The 24,804-nt window shown below is 42.2% G+C and overlaps 1 protein-coding gene and 1 non-coding gene across 5 annotated transcripts in view; one reads left to right on the top strand and one right to left on the bottom strand.

Moving 5' to 3' along the window:
* The window catches only part of CRTC3 (CREB regulated transcription coactivator 3), a 98,831-nt gene that overhangs the window by 17,921 nt on the left and 56,106 nt on the right, over positions 1-24,804 (top strand). The gene's annotated exons all lie outside the window — the stretch shown is intronic.
* Positions 20,137-20,208, bottom strand: TRNAC-ACA (transfer RNA cysteine (anticodon ACA)). Its single transcript has one exon. It is a non-coding gene; the product is annotated as a tRNA-Cys (tRNA).

Here is a 24,804-nt window from a genome sequence, read left to right as displayed (position 1 = left end):
TTGTGTGGCCAAATAAATAAATGTGTGTGTGTATATATATATATATATATATATATATATATATATATATATATATATATACACACACATATATATATATTCTGATTAAATTTATATAAAATTTTTGAATGGACCTAGATATTATACTAAGTAGAAGTAAGTCAGACAGAGAAAGAAAAATACCATATAATATCACTTATACATGTAATCTAAAATATGATACAAATGAACTTATTTACAAAACAGAAACAGACTCCCAGACTTAGAAAACAAATTTATGGTTACCAATGGGGAGAGGGAGTGGGGGAAAGATAAATTAGGAGTGTGGGATTAACAGATACAACCTACTGTATATAAAATAGGTAAACAACAAAGTCCTACTGTATAGCACAGGGAACTTTTATTTGGTATCCCCTCATAAACCATAAAGGAGAAAAATATGAAAAAAATGCACATATGTATAACTGAATTATTTTACTGCCCACCAGAAACTTAACACAACATTGTAAATCAACTGTATTTCAATTTAAAAAAATAAAAAATGTTAACTTCCACTTCACTACTCTGAGGCACATGCGTTTTGAAAGAGGGTGCCTGAAAAAATCACACATGTCCAGTTGGCAGAATTCCATACAATAAATGGTGGTAGTTAATCTGAAAGGCTGTGCAGAAGGGCTTATCCTTAAATTATGGAATGAGCGCGCACGCGTACACACACACACACACACACACACACACACACACACATATGCTGGTGGGCATCTGAATGAACAAACGGACCTGCGAGGCCTTTGTGTTCTCCTGCTCCTTCCTTCCTCTAAGAGAGAATTAACTACTCTTCTTTTTCTCTTCTCACTAATCGATAGATAATCAATGAATACATTCATAAATTTCTTGAACCCACTGTGGTGGCAGAAACATATTTCTGTATGAAGCTTAGGAAGAGTGGAAATGGGTGAGTCGGCCTCTCTGCAGAAGACTGTGGCCCAGTTGGTGATGGTTGAACCCCCTCAGCTTTGGTCCTGAGGTCTGGGCCGCCTGCATGCGGCCACCGCCCCTCACTGAGGGAGGGCTTCTATGCCTTAGTTCCGTAATCATGGACTCTCGGAGACGATCCCAAAATAGTTAGGGCTTGAGTCATGGATGAGAGTCTCCACAGGGACCTCAGAACAGCCTCTCTCGTGCCTTCAGATGGTCTTCAGAAATTCCGTCTATCTCTACCTTCAGCTCCCTCCCAGAGCTGACGGTATCTGCTGAGCCTCTCCCACCTCACTCTCCCATGTTCTGGAGTCATGGCAGCAGCTTGCAAGGTGAACCTGCCCTGAGCCTCTGCCTCCTCTAGGTCCTCGGCAGGGGTGGGCTGTGGTGTGCTGAAGAGTGTGGCTTGGGTGTCCAAGCTCTGGCTCCACTGCTTTTTTGATCTGTGATCTGTGATCCTTGGCTTTCCCTCAGCCTAAGCACCCCCCCTTTTTTTGTATATAAAATATAATCATAATTATCCATAAGGTAATCTGAGATCGTGGGAGGCATGGAAGCATGGCCTGAGGGATTTGGGAGCTGGTCTGAGTTAAGGGAACTAGGGTGTAAAGATAACTGATTCCTTCCCAAGCCGCTAACTAAATTCTGTTTGTGTATGCTCGTTCGTCATAGTTTGTGGCTTCTGTGGCAGTCATCTCTCAGAACTTAAAAGGGAGAGGGAATTTTGTTCCCAAGGTCATAAACCTTAGCCAGCACTGCACTTGGGCACAGCATGCTCTCTGCCAGCCCTGAAACGATACCCTTTTATCCAAATACTATTAGTTAATAATAGAGAGGGCAATGGCCTTGGTCTTCTTCGTGAGATTTAGAAGACCACATTTATAGATTATTTTATCATGCGTTATTTCCAAGAAAGATTTTCACTGACTGCTAGTATCTGTCTTATGTCTTAGTTTCTTTTCCAACAAATGATAGTTTTCTGAATTTGTCACTAAACTTTGTTTAGGAGTCTGTACCTCGCCAAACTACATGCACTTTGCAGCTGTAATTTTTTCCCCACTGTCTATCTCTGTGCTTGATTTACTCCTGGTTTGCCTTTGCTTTTGATTTCAATGAGAAGTTCTTCTCTTCTGCCCAAGGAAATAGTGAGAAGCCCAGAAAGCTAGGGGCTTACTTAATAGCTTTGGAATGTGCCTCTGTCCCAAAATAGGAACTGTGACCAAGAATATGGTTGTCATATTTTTAATACAGAGTCGAGTAGTGCTTTTCCCCCTTTTTGTCTAACCATACATGTTGAGTAGAAAACTTACAGAATGAAGGAGAAAAGTAGGCAACTCATGAATCTCTAGTCACTCAGAATAGAGGTCTTTGATATTATGCTAGGGGCAAGGAAACACTGGCCCCACACCCTGAATCGGGAACATCTGCCTCCATGAGAACTTGAGCGAGAAACCTGGAATACGGCCACATTCATTCTGCTGTTCACGTGCTCCCAGCTGCTCATGTAGTGGAGGGTAAGGAAGAGCATGGATACTCCAGACAGTGCTTCCAAGACTGAGTTGTATTCCATTAATTTAAATTTTTTTATGCCAGAAAATACTGGAAGAGATGGGAACTTCTCCAGAGAAGTCCACCTGTTAAATAAAATCAGGGGTCTGCTTGAAAAGAAATTCTGTGAGGACTAAAGTGCTGGACATTTTGTTGTTACTGTTTTCAAGATGCTAAGTTTTGTCTGACTCTTTGCAACCCCATGAACTGCAGCGCACCAGGCTTCCCTGTCCCTCACTATCTCCTAGAGTTTGCTCAGATCCATGTCCATTGAGTCGGTGATGCCACCAACCATCTCATCCTATGTCATCCCCCTCTCCTGCCGTCAATCTTTCCCAGCATCAGGGTCTTTTCCAGTGAGTCAGCCCTTCACATCAGGTGGCCAAAGTATTGTAGCTTCAGCTTTAGCATCAGTCTTTGCAATGAATATTCAGGGTTGATTTCCTATAGGATTGACTGGTTTGATCTCCTTGTAGTCCAAGGGACTCTCAAGAGTCTTCTCCAGCACCACAGTTCAGAAGCATTTTGTTTTAGAATAAAAGCTTTAGTGCCAGACATAGGCTGCCTAGCATGATGGCCAAAAGGTCAGACTCTGAGTTCAAATCCTGCCTCTGCTACTTTCCAGCTAGGTGACGTGGGACAGGTCACTAACATCTCAGCCTCAGCTTCATCATCTGTAAAGTGAGGATGGTGGCAGGGCCCATGTCAGAGTTTTGTCATGAGGAATAGACGAATTAATATATAGGACACTGTCAGAGCAGTGCCTGGCACAAGGTGAGCCTTTGGAGGTCTTTCCTCTTGTTACTGGCTTTGTTCCTGCCCCCGACTCCCACCCTGCTGTTCCTACCACTGTACTTACTTCTACCACCTCGTCTGTGGCCACCTCTGTGGGCACTACTCTCTCTAGGGCTTTGGCATCTGCCTGGCTTGAGTTCCAGCTCTGCCACTGTTTAAGTCCAAAAGCCTCCGTGTCTGCATGTGCAAGATAGGGGTGTTATGAGTGTCCTTCCCAGGGTCCTGGTAAAGACGACCTCAGGGTCGTGAGTGTGGGGCTTGTTGCCGTATTATTTTACTGTGGCAGGTCAAAGCCAAGGTGTCCCCCACAGAGTGCTGGGCTCTGTGGTGAGTTGTGTCCCAAGTACTTTGTTCTTATTAATAAGCTGCCAGTGCTTGAGAACTGACATGACTGAAGTGACTTCGCAGCAGCAGCAGAAGCTTGAGAGTTATTTTTAAAAGGTAATTGGAACTAAGTCAGGGTATCCCCATGTAGCATTGCTGTTCACTTCCACAGTGAGAAATGGGCAGGTGCTTGGAGGGTGGGGACACCCGGGGTACACCTGCTGGACTATGGGTCCTGCATTTGGTGAGAGTTTTGTGTGAGGCAAAAACCAGGTGCGAGAGCCGTGGGTGTAGGGGTGCTGGCCTTTCTGCCACAGAGAGTCCTGTCCACAGTCTTCCACATTCATGCTCCTCCACAGGGCACATCCCTGTTCCTGCTGCTCGTCAGACCAAAATGCCGTCCTCCCCAGATCCAGCCGTTTTCATCCTGTCCAGACATGAGTGGGTGTGCTCAGTTGCTCTGTCATGTCTGACTCTGTGACCCCCGTGGACTGTAGCCCACTGGACTCCTTCTCTCCATGGTATCATTCCAGCAAGAGTACTGGAATGGGTCACCATAGTTATTCTGTCCAAACATACGTCTGTGTGCTCAGTCGCTCAGCAGCATCTGACTCTTTGTGACCCTATGGACTGTAGCCCGCCAGGCTCCTCTGTCCGTGGGATTATCCCAGCAAGAATACTGGAGTGGGTAGCCAGTTTCTTCTCCAGCCAAACATATGTAGATGCTGAGGAAATACTTGTTTGGATTCTGAAAATTGCTTTCCATATACATTAAACGGCTACTATGACTTGCTCTGACTTTACCCATTAATAAATATTAACTGAGTGCATGTTAAGAGTCAATGATTATTGAGCTTATAAAGATAACTGTCCACTTAGGAAGCTTATAATCAAGTTTGAGAGACAGGTTGTGTACACAAGAACTGTAGCAGAAAAGCATCGACTCTAGTTTCTTTTTCAGCTTCCATTTTAAACTTTTTGTATTCAAGAAAAGTAACACATTGTGTTTTTTTTTATAGCTTGTTCCCTAATTCTTCATTGTTCCTTGAAAAGTGATATATACTAACTGTATAAAATATAGAAAATATGTAAAAAATGAAAAAGGAACGGAAAAAGTTATCTGTATTTCATCAACTAGAAGTCACCTTTTGAATGTTTTATTTTAATTGTTTTTCATGCATCTTTTATAGGTGGTATCATTCTCTGTATTTATAACCTTTTAAGAAAATTTCAACCACTATGTAATCATTATTTCCATAATTTATTAAGATACTTTATAATTTTAATAGCTAAATAATATTTCATCATAAATGACATAATTTATAACCACTTTCAGTGTATTTTGGATATTTTGATTGATTCTGAGTTTTCTTTATTGTATATCATACAGTAATAAACATCTTTGTGTATGAGTCATCTGTGTTTCTGAAACATAGATTCCCATAGGAAGAGTATTCAAGGAGTAGAAACAGTTGTAAGGTTATTAATACATGTGGCTTTGTTGCTATTTTGTAAATATCAAAGATATTTAACCTAACAAAAATTTTGACTCTGATTTGAATATTTATTGCCTTAGCCAGAATGTTCATTACCTTAGGTCCTTAGCCTTTGCAGATCTTATGTTTCAAGTATTGACTGTTCAAGAATGACTCCAGAGTGGGGAAATAAAGCTATATAGATACATATATATATATAGTTTTAAATATATATATATACATATATATCTGAATCACTGCTGTACACCAGAAACTAATGCAACATTGTAAATCAGCTATATTTCAATTAAAAAAAAAAAACTAAAAAAAAAAAAGGAATGACTCCAAAGTTCATGACATAAGAAGTCTGCATATTTACTGAAGCACAAAACTTAATCACATGGACCTTGAGGGGCCATGAGTTGAGCCCCTTGCCTAGGGAGTGACCAAGGCTGCTTAGCACATGTTTCACTGGGGCTTCATGGTTCTTTCTGCAGCACCTCTGGTATGTTGCTTTAAAAATTAATTTTTTTAAGTGTAGAGAACTTCTGTGAAAACTGAAAAAGCCGTTAATTTATAGTATACAAGTATGCAAAGAAAATCTATGACCATCAGAGAAATGTGACTCAAGAAAAAAACTAGTTTGTACAATTATTTCCACATTAGAAAAATGATTTACTTTCCGATTGTTTAATAGTGTTTATTGATCTGTCCACTGTAGAAAACAAATAGGATTTCATTTTTAGTGCCTACTGAAGAAATTATTCTCTTTATAATAAGTCGTGAAATGGTTATATATATCTCTATGTCAAAATAAGAAAATAAATACATTAGTGAAATCATCAGACAGTGAACTACAACAGCTCAACAGACATGATCCCCCTTGCATTAATTCTAAAAGTTCTTTGTATTTTGGTGGGAATGTCTTATACTCTAGTTAGTATATTCTTGCTAAGAGTGACAGTATGTGGAAAACAATTTAATCAGTGTCTAGGAAGTAGTCAGAGAGCACTCTTAGTAAAAGAGACACTGCTTAGACCAATCTCAGGTTAAGCGCTGCTTAACCTAATACCTCTGAGTGGAACCACCCACCTGCCAGGTCCCAGCATCACCATCTAGAGCAGCTTCCCCCTGCTCCCTTTGTCTGAACTGTTCCCCTTGAAGTTGCTTTCTGTCCTCTTGGTGACGAGGGGGTGGCAGTTACTTCCTATCTTGCCCCCAGCATGTTACTTGCTTTTATTTCCCAGTTCCTTGGCAAAGTGTCACCCCCAGCTCTTCCCATCCCAGGAGTTGCCTTTTCCTCCCTCCCCACCGCAAGGTCTCAGACAGAGGAGAGACTCGTGTTTCTGCACGCCCGGACCTTTCACATGGTGACCTGGCCCTGTGGCCCTGCCCAGTGTGTTAAAGGCCTGGAATCAGTCTGTGATGGGCCAGCATCACCCTGATGATGCAGCTGAGCACAGATATGGAGTCTGGTTTATCTGGTTTCTGGCTCCTGGTGTGGGCTCCTTCCCCAGACTCCGGAGGTCCCATGACCCCTGATCAGCCAGCTTTCTCGCCATCCCTGAGGCTCAGAGAGAGAAGCAGATGGACTGGGGCTGCCTCTCACCCTGTAATTTGGCTGCAAGTCAGCATTGTTGGCCTCCTGCCTCAGCTCTGATAACTGGACTCCTGTCTGCTTCCGATTGCCAGGATCCCATGGTAACCTGTTTCGTATCCCTGGGCCTCCCTCCCAGGGACTGAAGTCCTGCTCCAATACAGTGACCATGGCGCTTGGCTGATGTCAGCCACCCCTCTCACTGGATCCCTGTGCCCTAGATTTCTCATTGTTCCAAAGGGCCTGTAGTCAGAAAGCCTCTGTTCTGGACTCTTATCTCAGCAAGTGGCAACTCTGCCGTCCCAGTTACTCAGGCCAAAACCTTGGGCTCATCCTGAACTCCTCCCGTTCTCTCTCATCCCACGTCTGAGCCTTCAGCAAATTCTTGGTCCTACATGAAACATATATCCCACCTCTACCTCCTCTGATGTGCACGTGTATCATTCCTGCCCTGGATTCTTACAAAGAACGTCCCGACCGGTATCCCGGCTTCTGCCTTATCGCCTTTCAGCTACTCTCAGCTCTGCCATTCGAGTGATCCTGTGAAAAAATGAGCCAGATTCTATCACTTCTGTTTTCAGAATCCTCCCGTGGCTTCCCATCTCACAGCGTAAAACCAAAGTGCGAAGCACAGTCCCTGCCCCGTAAGGCCTCTCTGCTCACACCTGCTACACATCTGTCCAGCATCCTTCTCACCACTCTCTCCACTCTGGCTTTTTTCTCTGTTCCCCAAACGCTCCCTAGGACCTCACTGCCAGGAATGCTCTTCCCCCAGATATCTTTTTTTTTTGGCTGTGCTGGGTCTTTGTTGCAGCACTTGGGCTTCTCTAGTTGCAGTGTGTGGGATTAGTTGCTCTGAGGCATGTGATCTTAGTTCTCCTACCCCAGGAATCGAACTTGCATCCCCTGCGTTGGAAGGCAGACTTTAAAAAAATTTGCTTATCTTTAATATTGAAGGATAATCACTTTACAATATTGGGTTGGTTTTTGCCATACAGCAACAACAATCAGCCATAAGTGCACATACATTCCCTCCCTCTTGAACCTTCCCCCCAAACCCACCCCTCTTTTGATTGTCACGGAGCACAGAGTTTGAGCTCCCTACATCATACAGAAATTCCTACTGGCTATCTGTTTTACATATGGCAATGTCTGTGTTTCACTGTTACTCTTTCAGTTCGTTCCCCGCTTTCCTTCCCCAGCTATGTCCACAAGTCTATTCTTGTAGACTTGTGGCTGCGTCCCCATTGCTGCCCTGCAAATAGGTTCATCAGTACCATCTTTCTAGATTCCGTGTATATGCTATATATTTGTCTTTCTTTTTCTGACTTACTTCACTCTGTATAGTAGGCTCTAGGCTCATCCACCTCATTAGAACTGACTCAAATGGAAGGTGAATTCTTAACCACTGACCACCAGGAAAGTGTGCCCTTGCCCTCCCCGATTCCTGAATGGCTTCCTTCCCCCTGGTCTTAGCTCTTTATTTAGATATCTCTCCTCGGTGAGGCCTTCCCGCCTTAAAATCATAACCCCGCCCTACTCTCTTGTTTCATTATTTTTCTTCTAATCACTATCCCACATGCTATGTATTTCTGTTTATTCATCTTATTTTTTTTCTGTTTCCTCCATTGGAATGTAAGATCCATGAAGTTAAGGGCACTTTGGTTCACTGCTGTATCTCCAAAGTCTGGAACAGTGCCTAGTCAGCGTATGAGTTCATTAAATTATCTGTTGAACGAATAAATCAGGAAGTTGAACGAATGAATCAGGTAGCTGAATGTTTGCCATGTATCATCACTGTTCCAAGCATTTTATATGAACATTATCTCATTTAATTCTCATGATTACCTACGTGATGGTACTTTTGTGAATCCCATTTTGCCGATGAGAAAACTAAGTCTAATGAGAGAGGTTAAGTGACTTGACCAAGAGGATCTGACCACACACAAAGCATTGGTTAGGACAGTATGTTAGAATGAATGTTTCTTTTTACTAAACAAATCTGCATTCAAGTCTAGCTCTGTCAGGTATTGGTTGAGTTAAAATCTCTTTTGAGCTTCAGTTTTCTCAGATACAAAATATGGACAATGATTCTACCTCTCAGGTAGGAGGACTGCATGAGATCATGGGTATGTGATTTTCGTGTATTTTTTCCTGATGACTGGTAAGGTTGACATTTTTTCATAAATTTATTGGCCATTCAGATTTCCTCTGGGAATTTCCTGTTTATAACCTTTACGTTGCTTTCTTTTCCTTTCTTTTTTCCTTATCAATTTGCAAGAGTTCTTTGAATATTAGATATACATGTTGTCCTATGTATTACAAATAATTTTCCTCCCACTATCATTTGTCTTTTGGTAATGTTTTTGGAATCTTCTTTTATTCATGTATAGGCAGACCTCAGAGATACTGCAAGTTCAGTTCCAGACCGCTGCAATAAAGGAAATACCATAATAAAGCAAGTCACAGGAATTTTTTTTTGTTTTCCATTGCATATGCAAGTTGTGTTTATACTAAGTATAATTGTATTATGTTTAAAAAAAACAACATACATCCCTTCATTAAAAATACTATATTGCTAAAAAAATTCTTTAGCAAGTGGTAGTCTTTTTTACTGGTGGAGGGTCTTACCTCTGTGTTGACGGCTGCTGATCAGGGTGGTGGTCACTGTAGGTTGAAGGGGCTTAAAATAAGACAACTAAAGTCTGCTGCATTGATTGACTGTTCCTTCCGCAAACAGTTTCTCTGCAGTAGTCAATTCTGTTTCATGACATTTTACTCACGGTAGAACTTTCAAAATTGGAGTCCATTCTCTCAAACTCTGCTGCTGTTTTATCAACTAAACTTAAGTAATATTCTAAATACTTTGTTGTCATTTCAGCAGTCTTCGCAGCATCTTTTCCAGGAGTAGATTTCATCTCAAGAAATTACTTTCCTTGCTTATCCATAAGAAGCAACATATGCTTAAGTTTTATCATAAGGTTGCAGCAATTCAGTCACATCTTCAGGCTCCATTTCTAATTCTGGTTCTCTTGCTGTTTCCACCACATCTGCAGTGCCTTCCTCCCCTGGAGTCTTGAATCTCTCAAAGTCATGCATGAGAGTTGGAACCCACTTCTTTTAATGTTGATATATTGACCTCGTCCTGTGAGCCATGCATGTTCTTAATGGCCTACTGAGTCTTTTCCAGAAGGTTTTCAGTTGACTTCTGTACAGACTCATTAGAGGAACCACTATCTATGGCAGCTAGAAGTGTATGAAGTGTATTTTTTTTTTTCCTTTTGGCCACACCGTGCATGGCATGAGGGATCTTAGTTCCGTAAGGATCAAACCAATGCCCCCTGCAGTGGAAGCACCAAGTCTTAACCAGTGGATCACCAGGGAAGTCCTGAAGTGTATCTCTTAAATAATAAGACTTGAAATTACTCCTTGATCTATGGGCTGGAGAATGGATGGTTCATACCTGCTAACACAACATTAATCTCCTTGCACATCTCCATCAGAGTTCTTGGGTAACCGTGTATGTACCTTGTCATCAAGCAGTAATATTTTGAACAGAATCTGTTTTTTTCTTTCTTCCCTGAGCAATAGGTCTCAAGCATGGGCTTAAAATATTCAGCGAACATGTTGCCAACAGATGTGATATCATCTAGGCTTTGTTGTTCTGTTTATAGACCATAGGCAGGGTAAATTTAGTGTAATTCTTAAGGACCCTAGGATTTCCAGAATGGTAAATGAACATGAGCTTCAACTTCCAGTCACCAGCAGTGTTAGTCCCTATAGGAGAGTCAGTCTGACCACTTTGAAGCTTTGCAGTCGGGCACTGACTTCTCTCTGGCTATCGAAGTCCTTGATGGCTTCTTCTCCCAATAGCAGGCTGTTCATCTACACCAGCGGTCCCCAGTGTTTTTGGCACCGGGGACGGGTTTTGTGGGAGACAGTTTTTCCATGGACCAAGGTTGCGGGGGAGGATGGTTTCAGGATGATTCAAGTGCATCGCTTTTATTGTGCACTTTATTTCTATTGTGATTATATCAGCTCCATCTCAGGTCATCAGGCATAGGTCCTAGAGGTGGGGGACCCTGATCCACTGAAGATCTGTTGCGTAGTGCCGCCACCTTCATGAATTATCTGCTCCAGGTCTTCTGGACAACTTGCTGCAGCTTCTACATCTGCACTTGGTGCTTCACCTTGTACTTTTATGCCATGGAGGTGGCTTCTTTCCTTAAACCTCATAATTGACCTCTGCTGGCTTCAGAAGTTTCTTCTGCAGCCTCCTAACCTCTCTCAGCCTTCACAGAATTGAAGAAAGTCAGGCCTTTCTGTGGACTAGACTCTGGCTTTAAGGGAATCTTGTGGCTAGTTTGACCATCTGTCTAGACCACTGAAACTGTCTCCATATCAGCAGTAAGACTGTGTGCATAGGAGTAGCACCTTTACTTTCCTTCAAGAACTTCTCTTTTGCCTTCACAGCTTGGTTAACTGGTGCAAGAAGCCTAGCTTTCTGCCTTTTCTGGCTTTCGACATGCCCTCCTCACTTCAGCTCAATCATTTTTAGCTTTTGATTTAAAGTGAGAGACGTGCAGCCCCTCCCTTCACTGTGAACACTTAGAGGCCACTGTCGGGTATTAATGGGCCTAATTTCAGTACTGTTGTGTCTCAGGGAATGGGGAGGCTGAGGAGAGGAAGAGGGATGGGGGATGGCTGGTCGGTGGAGAAGTTAGAATGTGCACATTTACTGCTTGAATTTACTGTCTTATCTGGACCCAGGTCCAGGGTGCCCCAAAATAATGACATCAAAGATCACCAATCACATATCACTGCAATGAATACAATGATAATGAGGACGTTTGAAATTGCAAGAATTACCAGATGTGACACAAACACATGAAGTAAGCAAATGCTGTTGGAAAAATGGTGCCAATAGACTTGCTCGATACAGCGTTAACACAAACCTTCAGTTTATAAAAAACACAACAAAACGCAGTATCTGCGAGGCACAGTGAAAGCATCATATACCTGTAGTTAGCAATCAGCATTAGTGGCCCCTCAGGCCCAGGAGGACACAGACTTACTCATTCAGCAGTACTTCTTGAGTGTTAGGACCTCACAGGATGGTCGCTCAGTCAGGGCAGTGCTGTGTCTCTGACTTGGAGCTTACGTCACCAGTGGCGGCTGTCAGCTTTGATTGTAGCAGATTCTTGAAAAAAGAACGTGTTTTCTCAGAGTCAAGTAGACCCGAACATCTCCCAGACTTTGGCCACATAACCAGAAATTTCTAGAGGCTTGGAATTCGTGGGCGTAGCTCCAAGAGATCAGGCCTGCATCATCGTCTCCTTTTTCTGGCAGCTCTGCGGCATGGACAGAGTAGAGAACAAGGACTTCAGACTTGCCCTGTGTGGTGAGCTCCAAAGGCAGCTACTAGATGCATAGTTCTTACTCCCAGCCTGGGAGGCTCTTCAGAAATCATGTGATGTATTACCAGGTCACCAGCTCTGTGGGTGCTTGGAGGTCAGGGTAGGTGCAGCAGTGTGAACCGAGAGCAGCATCCAAGTGCCCCCCGCCTGAGCCCAAGCCGCAGGTCCGTGCCCCTGGAAAGTAAATGTCCTGGGAATGAGTCACCAATCCTGGTTTCACCCTTCGGTCCAGATTTAGTTTGTGGAGATATCTCACACAGAAATTGTCTTGTAAGTCTCTTGGGGGTTAAACAAAATAGGTGTCTCAGAAACCCTTAATAACATAAAAGTCCTTGTTTTGAAAGAAGCATCATCTTCAGCAAATTTCTCCCATGAGGCTCTACAGCCTGCCAGCCAGTGCATCAAAATAAACATACTGTTCATGCTCTGCTTTGGTATCTTAGCGTGTGGTCAGGTATGCAGTCCTTGGAGGCAGACTGGGGGTCTGATAACCAGCTTCCCCACCAGCTAGCACTGGGACTTTAGACAAGCTCCCTAAACTCTCTTTGCCTCAGCTCATTTGTCTGAGGTGTGGCTACTAAGAGTACCTAATACAACATTGTGGTGAGGATTAAATTACTGCATGTGTCTTTAGAACAATGCCCAACATGTAGCTACAAGGATGCTTGCTCCTTGAAAGAAAATCTTTGACAAACCTAGGCAGTGTATTAAAAAGCAGAGACATCACTTTGCCCACAGAGGTCTGTATAGTCAAAGAAACAGTTTTTCCAATAGTCACGTATGAATGTGAGAGTTGGCCCGTAAAGAAGGCTGAGTGATAAAAAATGAATGCTTTCGAACTGTGGTGCTAGAGAAGACTTGAGAGTCCCTTGGAGAGCAAGGAGATCAAACCAGTCAATCCTAAAGGAAATCAGTCCTGAATATTCATTGGAAGGACTGATGCTGAAACTGAAGCTCCAATACTTTGGCCACCTGATGCAAAGAGTTGACTCATTGGAAAAGACCCTGCTGCTGGGAAAGTTGAGGGCAGGAGGAGAAACGGGCAACAGAGGATGAGATGGTTGAATGGCATCACTGACTCAATGAACATGAGTTTGAGCAAATTCTGGGAGATAGTGAAGGACAGTGAAGCCTGGCGTGCTGCAGTCCATGGGTTCGCTAAGAGTTGGATACAACTTATCAACTGAACAATAGCAACAACACATAGCTATTGCTTGAGAAATGCTGTGAAGTTCCCGGTACATACTCTCCTGTTGAGTGAAATTCTAGAAGCTAGGTGTACCAGCCTTCCAATTTGATTTCAGTAAATTGTTGGTATCCTTTTTCTGTCTTTCATTGCAAGTACTCTTTCTAGGGCTAGAGAGTTAAGCTTTGGCTGTTTACATAAAGCTGCTTAAATTCCAGAGAGGCTAGTTACTTCCTACTCAGTCTTCAGTGACTAGCTGAAAATGCTTTTGCGGAAAGTCTTCGTCAGCCTCTCATGGGGTCAGCAAGGCTTTGTGTTGGTCCCCTGACCCAGCGCAGCTTCCAGGAAAGGTAGAGGGAATAAATACCCAGACAGAGAAGACGGGCCTGGGTGGTGGACAGCCCAGGACAGAGCCCAGGCCTCTGGATTTCCTTGCATTTCAATTTCATGTTAAGTTCATGTCGTATTGATACAAATGCTTTCCTCCTTGAACCCAGCTTGTGACTGCTGAATCATGAAGAGAGGGAAAAAGAACCCTACCTTTAAAGCAGTGATTGTCTCCAACTAAACTTTTCAGTTCTCACACTCCTTGGCAGTAGAAACAGCCAAAGTTTTGTTCTGATTCCCTGAAAAATTTCACAATAGTCAGGAGTCAGAATTGGTCTCTGTGTTATGAAACTGCCAGGTTTTATAATTTAGACTTTAAAAATGAATCTTCAGTTGTATGACTACTTTCAATGTTTTCCAAGAGTCAGGATAGCATCTGCAGAAGATTCTACACTGACCTTGATACCAAGTACCAAAGCAGTTTTCTCAATTCCAAAGCAAGAGTCGGTGCTTCAAGGAACTCCCCGGGTACAGAAGTTGGCTGCCTTGGCAACAGCTCACTAACTAACATCTTAGCCCTCCTCCATCTTTACCCCCACCCTCTTGGGGACGTGACTTCAGAAAGTTCTCCCCTAATTTTCTCCTGTAACCTCGGCAGAGGCCGTCGCCTTGGAAACCGTCGCCTTTCATGTTAGTTTGCTTGAGTGCAAGAGAAAACATTTCCCCACAGACATTAATTAGGCGGAAGTTTAACAGTGGCAAGCAGAGGAGTGTGAATGGTGACTGAGCACCTGCCTGCACTTTGTGTACCCCGTCTGATTTAATCCTTGCATCAGCCTCTGAGATAAGCATTATCGCCGTTTCACTAGGGCTTAAACAGTAATGCGCCCAGGGTCACCCGAGTGTTGAGTGCTGGAGTCTGGCTTCAAATCCGTGTTTCTTTTGCCCAGGCTTTCACTTTTATTTTGCAGATCAAACAAGTATGGACACACAAAATCAATTCATTTTCAATTAGGAAAGTGTTTTTATTTTCTTTTTCTCAGTTTGAGTAGGTAGATGCCTTTTTCTCATCCCCTGGGGCCATCAGTTGCCCAGTTCAGGGTGATTTGTGCTTGGGTTCCTTCTCTGAGATTCTGTCTGTTCACTTGCCTGCCCCCTGGAAAGTCTTTTTGCTGGTTGAATCCTACTTTCAGTACTTTCTTTGACTCTCTAGGAACCCTGTCCTGGGGTTAGTCTTAAGTCACCCATGAAATGAGATCTTCCTATTGGAACTTGGTCAGGAAAAGCTAGAACTGGGTGGCTAGTGTTAAGTCACCCAGTCGTGTCCAACTCTTTACGACCCCACGGGCTATAGCCTGCCAGGCTCCTCTGTCCATGGGATTCTCTAGGCAAGAATACTGGAGTGGGTTGCCATTTCCTTCTCCAAGGGATCTTCCTGACCCAGGGATGGAATCCAGGTCTCTCGCACTGAAGATGGGGCTCAGATAACAAAGGCAGGAACAAGACCAAATGCAAGCTGGGTCCAAAAGGTCAAGGAGCCAGTGAGGATGGTGGGGGGTGGGCAGACATTGCCCCACAGGTCGTGACTCTGTCCAGGCGCCATGCCTGCCCACCCTGCTGGGTGCCTGGGACCTGAAGAGCTCAGGGACTCGCTGCTGAATCAGAGGCACGCTTATCTCTTCTCAGTATCTCTCACCCACCATCTTGTCATTCACGAAATTGCTCAACACATGCCTTCTACCAGTCTGTGCCTGTTGGTCTCTTAAGTAATTTACAGGGCTAATTTAGAATTAACTAATTTAGGACTATCACTCAAAAGGTTTGAAGCAGTTTATAAATTAAAGTGTAACTCAAAATGAAACCAAGAGAAGGACACTCAAAGGGAAACATTTATGGGAAGCAAAGCACAGCCTTGACTGAGCTTCTGCCGATAAACTCTCGCTTGGAACAGAGGTCTTTCTGTATTGACTGCTCTGGCCCTGGCTGAGACAACACTGAGCTTTTAGAACCAGAACAGACCCTGTAAGTCTTTTGTTGCAACACGCTTACAGTTATGGGTGAGAAAATTGAAAGCAGGAAAAAGTATATGATTAGCTTAGTGTTTCTCATCTAGTAAGTAGCTGATCCCAGGATCAAATTCTACTTCCTATGTCTATAGAGTTTTCCAGCCACCCTTTCCAGTACCATTTGACCAGCACGTTTGCCTTTTGTTTCTGAATGCGGTGGAAAAGGAAATTTACCCCTTCCTCCCTCCCTCCCTCTTTCCCTCGCTCCCTTCCTTCCTTCCAAATAGGATTAATACCATTAGTTTTTGTTTTTTAAGATTTTTTTTTATATGGACCATTTTTTAAGTCTTTATTGAATTTGTTACAATATTGCTTCTGTCTTAGGTTTTGGTTTTCTGGACAGGAAGCATGTGGGATCTTAGCTCTCTGATGAGGGATTGAATCCACACCCGTTGCCTTGGAAGGTGAAGTTTTAACCACCGGATCACCAGGGAAGTCCCTCAGTTTAGTGTTAGCACTTGTACTACTTACTGCCTTGCATGGTGAAAACGTAGTGAATTTGTGCCAGACATGGGGCACTATTGCTCAATACTCTGCATATACTGTTTACTCTTCCCAGTAGCCCCAGTTACTGTCTCAATTTAAATGGGGGACAGTGGAGACTAAGCAGTATTAAGCAGCCTCCCCAGATCTCACAGCCATATGTGGTAGCACCAGATCTCAAGTCTTGGCTCTTCGATTATGGAGATTGTGCTTGTAATGCCTAGCAGTCCTTCTGGCAGTTTTTTTGTTGTTGTTGTTCTTTTGTCAGATGACTAAAACAGAACCATTTTCTCCAAATGCAGAAGTTGAAACCTGTTGAGGAAATTCAACCAGAGTATTTCTTGAAGAAAAAAGAAACCATTTCCTGATTTCTTCATCTGTTCACCCGGTGACATCTTTAGGGCTGTTACTAGCTGCCCTCTGCCTTCACACACCAGGATGGAGTTCTGCGATAGTTCTTCAGGGACTTCTGAGGCTGTTGGGAGGGTCAGAAGCTCAACACCCTGCCTCTTTGATTCTTTTGGCCTGACATCTGGCCCTTGAAGTCTCACTATTCCAGCCAGCCATCAAAGAGAGGCAGATGGCAGAGGCCCCAGGTCTAGTCCCTGCAGTTACTGTAGACGTTCTTCTCTAGATTCTGATTGACTTTTACTGTAGACTGCTGTCTTGTCCATTGTCAAAACCTTAGCTCTGAAACTCTGACTTTTCAGCTACCTCTGAACCTTTGGACTCATTTGTGTTTGCCACAGATAGAAAAATCAGGAAATATGAAATTCACAGCAAAGAGACCTTTGGGAGTGTGTGTGTTGCTCTGTAGAAGCAATGATACGTAGAGTAAAATGACAGTGAAATGCCATGAGCAGGAGTGAGTGGTAGATGGACTCAGACTTTAGACAGCGTGGGTTCAAAGCCTGCCTCCACCCTTGCTGAACTTTGTGCTCAAGAACATAAGCTTTCTAAGCCTCAGTTTCCTCATCTGTAAGATGGAGATGTTAGTAACATCTCACAAGTTTGTTGTAAAGTTAAACAAGATGATGTGTAGGAAGCATATGTGCCTGGAATGTTGTCAGTGCCAATAAAGGTTAATCATTTAGCCTTTTTGCTCATCAAATAAGGAAAAAATTTGAGTTCATACTCAGTGTTGGTGAGGGGCTAATAAGATTTGTTCTTGTCTATGTTATTATAGATAGTGTAAATCAGTATACCTCTTTTTGAGAGCAGTTCAAGAATATGTATGAAGTGTTAAGATACTCATTTTCTGTGATAAAATCTACTTTTGGGACTCCAGCCTAAGAAAGTAATCCAAGGTAGGAAAAGAAAATTTCAGGTGTGATAATGCTGCAGTATTATTTATCATACTGAATCAGACTTGAGTAAAAGATGTACGTCTACTCAGTACAGTTAAAAATGACAAGTGTAAAGACTCAGCAGCTAGATGGAAAAATGTATTGTTAATCCTATATTGAGGAAGCAGTTTAAAAGGAGGTACAGCATTGTAGGCACCAGTGGTTAGAGGAGAATGTGGAATTTCCACACAGCTGCTTGACACAGCTGGTTTGTCCCCAGGGACTTTTTGACACTCACTGTGACACTAGTTTTTTTTTTTTTTTTTTTAATATGGGGGGAGAAAAGTTAAGTAATGAACGAAACATAGAACCTAAGTCATGCCTGAGTCTTACCGTCCGTTGCCAGCCTCTAATCTCAGGTCGAGGGTAAAGGATGAAGGGTAGTGAGGGGTGAAGCAGGGACTCAGAGATGCCCTGAGAAGTCACTCGTGTCTTATGTGGGTTTCTTCTCAAATTCTCGAACTTCTCTATGTAGACCTGGGGTGGGGAGAGGCGGATGTGGGCATCCGTGTGGTTTCTCACTCTTGACCTCACCACTGTTAGGGACCTCCTCAGTGAAATTCCTAACAGTTTCTTCAGCCACACATCCATCATACTGATGCTTTAACTCTTCTTCCTAATGATTATTTGGGAGAAAGAGTGATCAGTTTTAGAAGTTAACCAAGTAGGTTGTAAATTAACCATTTCTCTTTACAAAAATTTTAATAGTAATTCATCCTCGTAAGACTTCAAACAATCCAGGAATTAGTGGGATACAAAATCCCAGTAATGAGAGGTAGGTTCATGATGAGAAAGAGCCTGGGATGCCCGTGGTCTCTTGCACACATGACTTGATTATAAAAACAGCAGTCTTTACTTTGGCTGATAAAAGTCTCATGTTTTGACAGGGTTCAGCAAAATGTTCCCCGAACAAAATGCCTGTGTCAGAGGGGTCTTGTCAAAATGTCCAGCTTGGGAATACAGCTAGGGAAAAACACATACAGGGAACAAAAACATTGAGTGAAAACAGTGCTTGTTTTTGTGTGGTAGGATTATAATCCCACCACCCCTCCTTTTGTATCCCAAATTTGTCTATGAAAGTGTTACGTCACTCAGTCGTGTCTGACTCTTTGCAACCCCATGGACTGTAGCCCACCAGGCTCTTTGTCCATGAGCCATTCCCTTCTCCAGGGGATCTTCCTGACCCAGAGATTAAACCCTGGTCTCCTGCATTGCCGGCAGATTCTTGACCATCTGAACCACTAAAGAAGTCCAGTCCTCCTATAATGTGGTCAGAGTGTCTTTGTAACGAAAATGCAGCTTGGCAGAAGTGTGTTGAGCACACTGTCTGTGTGCCAGATATTATGCTTGTGCCCAGGGCCAGACAGTGACCCAGACAGGCACAGTCACGAACTGGAGGAACTTCAGTTCAGTGGGAAAGGCAAATGATCTTATAATACAAGTCATTGTGAAATGATGCAATAAACCCAGGGTGGAGGGGTTCAGAAAGTGTTTGGGACTCATCTGAGCAGTGCCTACCCCAGACCAGGGGTGGGGAGGGGGCACCAGGGAAGATTTTCCTGGGGAAAGAGATGTCTGAGCTGGGACCTGAGGGTGCTAGGACTATAGGACTGAAGGTTGGCGTGTGGAGTGTTCCAAGCAAAAGAAACAGCATTTGGCAAAGCTTGGAGGCAAGAGAAAGTGTGTCCTGTTTGAGGAACTGGAGGTTTGGTGAGACTGGAACATAGATCGAGCGTGAGATGGGGGTGGTAAGAGCTGAGACTGGAGGGTGGAACAGGAACAAGATCACAGAGGATTGTTCTTTCTTTTTAAGGGATTTAAAATTTGTCCTAAGGGCAATGTAAAGCTGTTGGGGAAATACTTCTTTATTTGCTTGCCTGCTCACTCAGTTATGTTTTCTCCCAGATTAATGTTTATGTAAAAGTAATACATGTTTGTTACAAAGACTCAATATGGAAGTATAGAAAATGAAAAGTAAGCTCCCTTTCTCTCCTTGTCTTTTAAATAAATATATCTATTTAGTTAGTTAGTTGTGGCATGCAGACTCCTTAGGTGCCTCGTTGCAGCATGCATGCCGTATCCAGTTCCCTGACCAGGATCAAACTCAGGTTCCCTGCATTAGGAGCGTAGAGCCTTAACCTGCACTCTGGACCACCAGGGAAGTCCCTCCCTTTCTTCTCTTGACATACTCTCCAGTCTAATCCCTGGAAGTACTTATTGCCAAAGGTTTCTTTTGCACCTTCCAGGAGTTTTCTGTGTATATGCAAGTTTATATTGTATGTATATATATTTTCTCTTACAAATGGAACTGTGCCATACTAAATAACTTCCCCCTTAAAAACAAAACTTGAACATCTTGGACATCTCTCTGTATCAGAACATAAAGATACGTATTCTTTTCAAAGGCAGCATTGTATAATACTACATAGCTGTCTCATCATTTATAGTATTTGAAAGTGAAAGTGAAAGTGAAGTCGCTCAGTCGCATCCAACTCTTTGCAACCCCAGGGACTGGGGCCTACCAGGCTTCTCTGTCCATGGGATTTTCCAGGCAAGAATACTGGAATGGGTTGCCATTTCCTACTCCAGGAGATTTCCTAACCCAGGGATTGAACCCGGGTCTCCTGCATTGTAGGCAGACGCTTTACCGTCTGAGCCACCAAGGAAGTCTTTTATATATAATACTTATAGTTATAATACTTAACCAGTCTCTTATTGAGGTCTAGCACTTAAGACTGTGTTGTTGTTGTTTAGTCGCTAAGTCATGTTCGATTCTTTGTGATCTCATGAACTGCAGCACACCAGGCTTCCCTGTCCCTCACTATCTCCTCGAGTTTGCTCAAATTCATGTCCATTGTGTTGATGAAGCCATCTAACCATCTCATCCTCTATCACCCTCTTCTCCTCCTGCCCTCAGTCTTTCCCAACATCAGGGTCTTTTTCAATGAGTTGGCTTTTCACATCGGGTGGCCAAAATATTGGAGCTTTAGCTTCAACATCAGTCCTTCCAGTGAATATTCAGGGTTGATTTACTTTAGGATCGACTGGTTTGAAATCCTTCCTGTTCCAGGGACTCTCAAGAGACTTCTCAAGCACCACAATTCAAAAGCATCAATTCTTTGACACCCAGCCTTCTTTATGGTCCAACTCTCACATCTGTACATGACTATTGGAAAAACCATAGCTTTGACTGTACAGAGTTTTGTTGGCAAAGTAATGTCTCTGCTTTTTAATATGTTGTCTAAGTTTGTCAAAGCTTTTCTTCCAAAGAACAAGCATCTTTTAATTTGAAGGCTGCAGTCACCATCTGAAGTGATTTTGGAGCACAAGAAAATAAGTTTTTCACTATTGCAAAGCAAACTGCAGGGGACAGTCTTGTTATGTGTATCTTTGGGTATTTATGTAAGGGTGATACCTATAGGTTATGTTCCTATACATGTGAAATATATATCCAATATATACCTGTATGCTGCTGCTAAGTCTCTTCAGTCGTGTCCGACTCTGTGCGACCCCATAGACGGCAGTCCACCAGGCTCCCCCATCCCTGGGATTCTCCAGGCAAGAACACTGGAGTGGGTTGCCATTTCCTCCTCCAATGCGTGAAAGTGAAGTCGCTCAGTCGTGTCCGACTCTTCACGACCCCATGGACCGCAGCCTACCAGGCTTCTCCGTCCATGGGATTTTCCAGGCAAGAGTATTGGAGTGGGTTGCCATTGCCTTCTCTGATATACCTGTATACCCATCTACAATAGCTGGATAAGAGGATGTATACATTTACAATTAAGGAAGATATTACTGATTTAGTCCCTGTAGAGGCAGTTACACTTTCTGCTCCCACCAGCATTATCTGAATGTCTGTTTCTTTGTATTGTCTGCACCATAGGCTATACATGCTTTAAAAAATTGTGGTTAAAAAATTAAAAAAAAATAGCATATACTTCACCACCTTTACCATTTTTAGCCATACAGTTCAGTAATATCAAGTATGCACTGTTGTGCAATCAGTTGCCAAAACATTTTCATCTTGCGAAATAGAAACTCTATTTCCATTAAATAACAACTCCCTGTTTGCCCCTCCCTCTGCCCCTGGTAACCACCATTCTACTTTCTCTTTATGATTTTGACCACTCTATGTACCTTGTATTAGTGAAATCTCACAGTGTTTGTTCTTTTGTAATTGGTTTATTTTATTTAGCATAATGTCTTCCATGTTCATCCATGTTGTATCATGTGCCAAGATTTCCTTCTTTTTACAGGCTGAATAGTTTTCCATTGCATGTATATACCATGTTCTGTTTACCCATTCATCCAGGGAAGGACCTTTGGGTTGCTTCTACATCTTGACTGTTGTGAATAATGCTGCTATAATCATGGGTATGCAAATATCACTTCGAAATCCTACTTTCAATTCTTTCTGATACGCTCTTAAAAGTGAGATTTCTGGATCCTATGGTAATTCTGCTTTATATTTGAGGGAATAGCCATACTGTTTTCCATACTTTCTATACCATGTTACATTCCCACCAGCAGTGCAGGGTTCTTATTTCTCCATATCCTCTCCAACACTTGTTATTTTCTGTGGTTTTGATAGTAGCCATTCTAATATGTGTGAGAGGATATCTCATTGTAGTTGATTTGCATTTCTCTAATGAAAAGTGATATTGAGCATCTTTTCGTATGCTTATTGGCCACTTGTATATTATCTTTGGAGGAAAGTATTTAGATAATACCCGTTTTTTTACTCTTTGCCTATCTAATGGGTAAAAATACATCTTGTTGTTTCAACTGGCATTCCTTTAATTATGAGTGAAATTTATTCATTCCTTCAGCAAATAATTATCGAGCAGCCTCTAGTTGTCTGGCACTGTGCTAAACTGTTAAGGACATAACACGAAAGGCAAGTTGAACATAGCTTTATGCTTCTTTGACCATTTGTATTTCCTGTTCTGCATGCTTTGTTTTTAAGTCTTTTGCCTGTTTTTCTTTTGAGTACTCTTATCTTTTTATTGGTTTTTGAGACTTATTTATTACATATTAAGGAAATTTACTTTTTGTGTATTAGATTTCTATTGCTGTGTAACAAATTACCACAAGCTTAATGGCTTAAAATGACAGGAATTTTATTATTTAACAGTGTCTGTGGGTCAGATGTCCGGTTACAGCTTACCTGGGTTCTCTGCTTCAGGGTCTCACCAGTCTGCAGTCCAGACAGTGGTGGAGGCTGTGGGCTGATTAGAGGCTGAACCGATAAGGCGCTTCCCAGCTCCCATGGGCTGTAGGCAGTTTATTTTCTTGTGGTTGCCGAGCTGAGGCACAAGTTTCTTGCCAGGGAGTCCCCTTGGCTCCTACAGGCTGCCCACACTTCGTTGCCACCTGGGCTTCTCCAGTTTGGCCAGTAACTTCACAGCAGCCTACTTCTTCCAGGCCAGTGAAGAGTCTCTCCGGCACCTCTGCTTGCAAGACAGAGTCTTTCAAATATCAAAACAGAGTCACTCCATTGCCATATCTTGGTAGTTAAACAAAAGTCACAGGTTCTGCCCACACTTCAGGGCAGGGAATTTCTCAAAGGCAGGAACCAGGCTGTGGTGATCATCAAGAGATACCACAGAGTCTGTGCACCACGATCTGCCATATATATTCCGAATAGTTTCTTCATTTAGTAATTTTTATTTGTTTGGTAGTTTTCTGTTCTATTTTTTATGAGACAAATGTATTGATTTTTGTCGCTTCTATATTATAATTTGTATGTTTAGAATGACCTTTATCATGTCAAGATTTCTCAAGCATTCACCCAATTTTTTAAAACCCATACCATATTCTAATACTGTTGTTACTTTGGGATTTATTTTGACTTGAGCCTTGAGACAGCCTTTCCTTCTATGTCCAACCTATTGTCTCAGTTCTTGAATAAGTTATTTTTTATATGATTCTTTCTGTTTTGTTACATTGATGTGGCTGCCCATTTCCTCTGTCCATTTACATACATATCAGTGTAGTTGCTGTAGCTAAATTTATAATATACTCTTTGTTTTTTATTTTAATTGTTTGTTTTTTAATATATATGTATTGGGTTGGCCAAAAAGTTCACTTGGGTTTTTTCATGTGACGTAGTAGGAAAACCCAAATGAACTTTTTGGCCTACCCTGTATTTAATATTCATGTAGTTTAAAATTAAAGATAATCAAAAGAGTATGCAATGAAAATACCCCTTCCATCTCTGTCCTACTCACCCAGTTCACTCCTGACGGGCAATAACCATACACATTTCTGTAACTTGATATTCTTCCAGAGGTATTTTATTTAGTATTGAATCCACTTCACCCCAAGGTAGCTAACCATACACATTTCTGTACCTTGCATTTTTCACTAATATATTGGAGATCTTTCCATCACGCCTCATCAGGAGCATACTTACTCTTGTTTTGTTTTGTTTGAGTGCATAGTATTCTATTATATGGATTTACCAAAATGTCTTCAATTAATTCTCCATGGATGAACATTTAAGTTATTTACAGACTTTTTGAAAATATACAGACTAAGTTGCAACAAGTAACCTTATACACATATAATTTTGCACACCTGCAAATACAGCTGCAAGAAAAATTTTCTAGGAGTGGAATTGCTGGGACAAGGAGTATAAACATTTATAACTTTGATGGGTAGTATCAGTTCACCCTTCATAGAAACTGCACCAGTTTACACCCCTACCTGCCGCATATGAAAGTGCCTGTTTGCCCACATCCTCCCCAACTCAGTGTTTTATCAAACTGATCTTTGTCAGTCTTATAGGTGAAAAATCATGTCTCTGTGTACCTTTAAGTTAGATTTCTCTTATTGTGAGTGCACTACATTTTCCTCTATGTTTACGAATTGTATATTGTCTTTACTGTGAACAAACTGTTTATATCCTTTGCCCTTAATTGTTTAAGGTGGGTGATCTTTTTCTTGTTGCTTTTTAAGGAGCTCTTTATATATTAAAAAAGAAAGTAGACATTTTCCCAGTCTGCCATTTGTCTTTTAACTTTTTCTGTGGTGGTATTTTTTTTTTTTTTTTACCATGCAGACATTTACATTTTTTATGTATCAAAATTTAATGTTTTTCAGTGACTTCTAGGGTTTTGTAAAAAGTCTTTTTCTCTTTGTTTCTTGTAGTACTTTGTTCCTTCCTCTTTAGCTGTAAAAATCTTTGATCCATTAGGAGCTTATGCTAATGTATGGTGTGCAGTGTGGATCTGACTTAATTTTTTCAGTTTCCTAGCCAG

This window comes from Muntiacus reevesi, chromosome 15 (assembly GCF_963930625.1).
Source record: "Muntiacus reevesi chromosome 15, mMunRee1.1, whole genome shotgun sequence".
NCBI lineage: Eukaryota > Metazoa > Chordata > Mammalia > Artiodactyla > Cervidae > Muntiacus > Muntiacus reevesi.
This window is presented reverse-complemented; position numbering and strand designations above follow the sequence as displayed.